The sequence below is a fragment of the Orbicella franksi genome, chromosome 1 (assembly GCF_964199315.1).
Source record: "Orbicella franksi chromosome 1, jaOrbFran1.1, whole genome shotgun sequence".
NCBI lineage: Eukaryota > Metazoa > Cnidaria > Anthozoa > Scleractinia > Merulinidae > Orbicella > Orbicella franksi.
This window is the reverse complement of record NC_138145.1, coordinates 39,025,075-39,032,330: the sequence shown is the minus strand read 5'-3', so window position 1 is coordinate 39,032,330 and position 7,256 is coordinate 39,025,075.

The window sequence follows — 7,256 nt, the reverse complement described above, 5'->3', positions numbered from 1 at the left end:
TCCATTCGACGAACAACGTTATTCGTCTGTTAAACATAGATTTATCATAATGGGATTTAGTATTTTGCCGAGTCTGTCCCTCCTAAGAATAATCTTGCTTGCCTCTGTTCTGTCAATGGCTAGACATGGTTGAACCTGACGGTTACTCGACAAATAAAGCAGTTTAATTCTCTTTGAGTGTGCAAGCTTAAAGAAGAAAATATCGGTAAATAAATAAAAACGAAACAATAAACATATTTCGTATTTTGGGGGGTTGTTATTAATCTATTTTAACCATGCCAGTAGATACTTGCGTAATCTGATGGAGACTAGAACCAAGTAGTCAAAACATTGCGACCTACATCTCGAGTGACTATATCTCGTGAAATGAAAACTATAACACTTTCAGTTGATAGTAAGAAGTTTTGCCATCCCAGAAATCACGATCTTTGGCATTCGCGCCCCATTCAGTGAGGTTGTTGAATTCGTTGAATTAACACTGCTGCTCGATTGTTAAACACTGGGTTATTTTAACGAGCTTCATAATGGTCTCTAAAGAAAATTTGAGTTTGTTTTTAATGACAGCTATGTAATTAAACCTAAAAGAAAATGATTTATTTTCTAACAAATTGAGAAATGTGCCATTAGCCAATTGCAAGCGCAGATGAAGTGGATAAAAATTGGACTAACTTCGACAAATTAATGAAACATTCAATAGATTTTAGTTACTAGTCACAGTGACATCTTAGTGGTTATTGCAAAAAAAAAAAAAAAAACCGACTGATAAATTATTTTTAAGATGGAGATGCGTTAATGAAGTAGCAGCATCCCTTGAGTAACCCTAGAGAGGGACGCCAGGCGTAGAAGAGTAAAATAAAGAGTAAATCATTACGGAAAGTAAGAGAGTTGCATGGAAAAAATGGCGAATTAATATGACAAAATTTTTCAAAGGCGTTTACTCGCCTACGAAATTATCTTATTTGCATCCTCGAGATTAATCATCAACCGTACATGGTTTAGACAGGTTTTAATAGCTGTTCTTAGATTTCTGAGGTATTTGTAGTAGCACGAATTTCAATCAGTACAATTCGTACAAAATAATTTTAAAATTATTAACAAAACATCAGTTATCTGTGTAGAGCATGGACTTGATGTTTTTAAGTTAGACTTATCCAAAAAGAACAAAAATATTTTCCTATCTCATCCCCAAAATCAGACCTCAAATCACTCAATATGTGTGTACAAGGCAAACTAAGGCTGTAAATTAAAGATAAACGCGTGATCATTCAAATTATAGGTACTGAACAGCCTTTTAACGTGGTACATCATAGTAATGGCTTCTGCTAAGTGGGAATTTCGTCAACGTACGATCGGCGAAGGTTGTTTCAGTTTGGATACTGACATGTTCAATTAATCGGCAATAACATGAAAACTGTATAGACATTTGTTGTAGATGATTTTTTAACCTTAAAAACTTAACTAGGAGCACGCAAATTAGCAGAATATTTTTCACTACGTCATAAAATCCAATTAGCATTTCTCTTTCTCCCAAACTTCCACTCGTGTCCTTATAACTCGATAAAAACACGGTACACGTTTTCTATTTCTTAAAGGGCACACTATTGTTGTAACCTGCTGTCCATTATTAAAAGATTCTATGCATTCCGAAAGGTTGCAGCGACTCTTGTTTCTCTCTTGTGTATTTTTTTCGTATCTCAAGTCGTTATCCTTGAATGTACGGTTTATTACACGAAGGTGTTGATCTTAAAACGTAGTACGTGTTGAAGGCTACATATGCACCAGCTTAAGCAGCTTGAATATTAATATATTTTTATCGTGTTTGAAGATGAAATTATAACTCTCGTTCGGCAATACATATGATAAATACTATTCATGAAACGAAAAAAGTAATTTAAATGTAAATACTGACACCTCACTAGCACAAGTTGCGAAATCAGCATTAACGCTACTACGCTGTTGAGGATTAACACCCTGACTCTCTACCATCTTTAGCTTTCTGAAACCTTTCGTATTTCTTGACTTGGAGAACTACAGAAAAAGAGCAAGTCTACGAAAAATGCCAAAAAAAAACGAGTAAAACATGTTCTTATCATCTTTAGTAATAATCACATTCGAAAGTGACAAACAAAAAATAAGACGTAATGTATGTAAGAATTGCTACAATTGTGGTGTAGCGGGTGCTGAGAACAAACATAATTAGAATTGCGTTCTGTCTTAGAGATGTTTTGATGCTTGATTGAAACAAGTTTGTATAATTACCAAAGTCGCTGGGATGTTTTGTAAAACACGAGTAATTAATTAGGTAGAGAAAATTTCTAAAGGTTTAATCTCACGCGTTTTGAGAACCGCTCCAGTTAAAACCGATGATCAGTTAATGATTGCAATCATTTTAGGTCCGTGTATGATGGAAATATTGCAGTTACCACCTGTTGTGTTTTATTTGAAAAAGAGAACAGATCTTTAGTCCGCAGCTGTAGTTCATTATGAAACATTTCAGAGCGCGCTATCTGGTTTGACGATTAATTAGAATTATTAAACAAAATATAGGTTTTTGAATCTCACTTCTTTAAATAAAGTTAACGAGCAGCTCTGACTCTTACCTTAGAGACCTTGTTATATCGAGCCTATATGAATTCACTTTACTGGTGGTAATTGTTTATTGTTATTGAAAAAAAAAACAACATCATTAGGTTCAGCTAAATATTTTCACTCGTAACTTTCAGTTTGTAGGATTCGGACATGCAACTTTGTCATACGCGCTAGGGAAGTGGACGTACACAACGTCATCTTTTTGCAAATGTATTTGTAGAATTAAGATCCGTTTGTGCTATAATTAGAACTGTCTTGTATTATTGTATTAAACATCCTGTGAGTTGATTCTCTCAAAATACCACAGGTTTAGTTGTTATGGTTCAGGCAAGGAACAAAAAGCGCCTACTCCATTTCCAGAGGTAATTATACATATAAAACTTGACCAAAGCAAAAGCTTATAAACTCGGAATAACCACTGGGAGCCTTGAGTACCTGTGAACCTCGTGGCGAAAACAGGACAAGCTTAGCATGATACAATTTTGAAAATAATTTTACCACAAAATATGCACTTTGAGTAACCTAAAAAAAATAATTACAAAAAAGGTCAAAAATCTTTTAAAATTGTTCATCTATTGCAAATAAGACGTGAAAGATAAAATAATTATGTTACCTTGCAGAGAGAAATAAAATTTGCCACCACCTGATGTTAATATTTTCAAAACGTTTGCGATCCCACAGCTCGAATCCGTTGTCTTGAATAAACAGATATCAGTTGAATTACGAATTGACTATATAAGTCGATCCTGTGTCACGTGATATCACTAGGGGTCGAATGTAGCATCATTATAATCATTACTAGTCTCCTACGTGAACAATTAGGCCACAAGAGACACATTTTTAATTCAAAATGTAACTATTCCAGATGAAACCAGATTTAACGGTCAATTGATGAAAATTACTGGCAACAATTTGAGATAGGCAAAGAGCTGAGCTCAACTGACGATTTCGGTTTATTTGCTGATAGGAGGTAAGAATACAGAGCACTGAAATAGAACTGCATTAGCCAAGATATGTAACAGCTGCGTAACATGACTGTACTGTCATCCATTTGTTTAGATCCAAATTCCTTTTGCAAAGAAATACCATTTTTGGTAACGTCTTAAAATGTTACCTCAAAACAGTTGAAGGTATTTTCAGTGCTTCACAAGGGATCTTCATAACAAAAAAAACATACCTGATTGAGCTGCGTACGGACGGTCAAATATATAGGGTATCAGTTATCACAATAATGAATTAATTCAAGTTAAGTATTGATTTTAATGTACCGTTATCAGTGCTTAGAAATGAGTGCTTAATTTTTTTTTTTTTTTTCGTTATTCATAAAGGACAGTAGTTCGACCTTGTCTTGAATCATCTGAGGGTAATTTTTGCGGACGACCAGATCTCAATGGTCAATTCCTGTTAAATGTTGCTGTTGTTTTACTCTTGTCACGTTAAGGGAATAAACATTACAACCTACTCCTGCAATGTCACAGTTTTCTCGTGAAATTATTCCTTTCGGTCACCGTTTTACGCGCATAAATAATCACAATTCAGAAGTCACTAAATTTTCTTTGCTCCTACTTACCTTTCCATTTTTTCTTTCCTTAACCTCTTTCCTAAGAGAGCAACCCTTCATTCTTTGGTTTGATTTTGGGACATTTTTTCTTTATCCAGATATCTAATCATAAAACAAAGCAATAGGCTAAATGGAATAATTTGGACTGCGTATCATAATTTTGGATCGACTGACGAGTTTCATGGATTTTTTATAGCAGGAATCCGATTAATAAAGTGGAATTTTTAATTTGAGGCAACTCCTTAAACAGCGTTTGCTACTCGGAAAAATCATTATTATGCTGATTTGGCTTGAGAAATGCGAATAAAGTGCATCATTCTTTCTTGAATTAAAACTTCCACATATAGATGTTTTGGTAAGAATGACTCTTAAACTTAAACTTAAACATATTTTTACGTTCAGTTCCTTCTTGATTCCTCCACTGCATTATAAAATTATTATTGTTGTTGTTATTATTATTATTATTATTATTTTAATTATTATTATTATTATTATTATTTTATCTTCTCTTTATCCTCTAACATTTAAAACCTGAAGCAATCTAGTGAACCCTCTGTGCTTCTTTTTATGCCAACATGTCTGTCCGCTTAATATAATTGCTCGCTGTATGGTGCAGAAATGCAATTACAGCTTGCAAAACACAGTTACTGTCGAAATATACAAGACACAACGTAATTACTTATTAATTATTGATATCTTCGTTTTTGGTGGTCGTGAAAGCCGTAAATCTTCACCAGACAGTTCTAATGAAATTCGCGACGGTCTTTTAGCTTTCAAGGTAAGAAACTACTTTTTCCCTTCCTTAGTTAAACTGTTTTAGTTGATTCACATAAGAATGAAGGCATAACACAAACTAAGATTGGAAAGGCAGCTAGGTAATGCAATTTTGTCATTCACTGTGTTCTGGTTGCTGTGATGTCTTGTTTGGTTTTTCTTTCTCTTTCACTATAACACCGACAACACTATGAATTTCATTCACGTTTGATAGTTCCTAAAAGATGCATCCTATACATTTAAATTGCGATAGATGTTAAATTTTCAGAACGAATCGAAAATTATATGGACTGAGAAAATTGTGATGGCAATTACTAGTTTTTCCATTCTTAAATAGGTCTAAAAAGGTTTCTTTCGTTGACTTGTAGTACTTTATTGACTGTTAATACATGACATTCAGGGTATCATTACATCTTTGGCTGATTTTACACAGAGTTTCTGCTTGGCCTTAGAGACGAGAAACATTCAAAAGGTGTTCTTGGTATAGACAAAAAAGTTAATTCAAATCAAGTCAAGTGAGACAGGAAATTAAAAATGTTAAATAACTACAATTATTAAGTAGTAGCCATATAGTCTTGACGGTTTAATGAAGAACTTTGACAGCGAATGGCCTGAAAGTAAATATTAAAAATATCGTAATTTAGACTCTTCAGAAAATTCAGTTTCTTTTCTAAGAAAGCATTAGGTAAAAGCAATTGTTAAACCAACCGAAAGGCAGTTAAAGTGAATACAGTTAAAAAATGAAACTGTTTCTACGACAATATTTCGTCGTTTCTCATCAATTAAAGGCGCCTAGCCAGACATTTAGTTAGAATACTCTGCAAGCCTTTTTATATCTTAAAAGAAAGCATAGAAGGCCTTAGCTACCACAGAGTTTACAATCAGAAACTAGTTCATACAGAGCATGATTCTTCTTAAAGAATATAAAAAAAATCAAATAAAGTTAGCGGTAAAATAAGCCGGAAAAGTAAAATATATTAATATTATAATACATCAAACTACATGTAGGGTGCATGCTAAATGATTAGTGCTGCCAAATCACCACAGGCCATAATTGGTTCAATACAATCATACCAGGCCAATTGCTTCACTCAACGTTAATGGTCCACTTCTGTTAAGTTGGAACTTGTTTGCACCGTTTACCAACGAAGAGAAGGCAGTAAACATCACAGTAGGCAGATATTAATAATTCAGATCTAACGAAACTTTCACATGTTAGCCTTTGTAAAGTGAAACTAACGAAGCAATTGTCCGAAGTGCCAAGCATGTCGGATACTTTCTCGGGTACAATTATCTGTGTTTTGTTCGTTTGTTTGTTTCTTTTTTTGTTTTTTACCTTTTCGTCTCAGTTATTGCTGACATTGTTTTTTTTTTTTTTGACTCATGGAATAGCAGTACTAGACGAGTAGTCATTTAAGAAAAAATGCCTAAAGGAGCGCCAATACCTAAGGGCACCTTTGAGAAGAAAACTTCTTCTCGGCATATTGTACTCAAATTTTATTTCTGTTTATTATCAAAAGAAGATGATTTGTTCTCGCTATCAGCATTTGCCACCAACAATGCAAATGTTACGTAATCAGAAAAACAAAATTACAAACAAAACAAGAATTGAAGAAGCATGTTGTCTTGTCATGCCGAGTCTTGCCGGGTGCAAGAAATTGCTTCGCCATGTATTATTAGTAACTCACCTTTGGTTTGAGCTGGGGAAGGCGTTATAGACTTATCTGTGTCGCTAAATGTTCGCCAGCCAGCACCAAATTTCGTGATGTTTGTATAAAATACGTTTGGCAAAACCCAAGGCTAACGGATAGTGTACTTGCTTTCATGGCCTTACTTACGGAATCTGACTGACACGCGCTGGTCCTACCAATTCTTTTCGCAGTTCGTATTCGATTACCGTGCGCGAGTTTAAAAGTCTAGTAAATGCTACAACCCTAAATAAGACTTCTTCTAGCCTGAATATAACTCCGCTCAGCATGAAAGTGGTAAGGTTACATCTGCCGTAGGTAACGGCAACACTTTATCATTAAGCTGATACATAACTTTTCACTCGGGGTGTTACCTAATATATCACAGTCGGTCTAATCAGTGCGAGCGTCCGAGTAAATATGCCTTGCTATTCATTCTTAGCTTTTATCAACTTGAAATTAAACGCCGGGGCAAGTTTATGAAAATGATGTTTCGCGTGATAACCGTTGGAGGCAAAGTACATGTTTGTCTCGAACTGAAGAAGGGAGTGACGTTCGAATCATCAGCTTCATAAATAATTTACCTTCATCAGTGTCAAATACTCGGGGATTGTTTTCCACTTATCCGCAAACGCAGCCCTAGA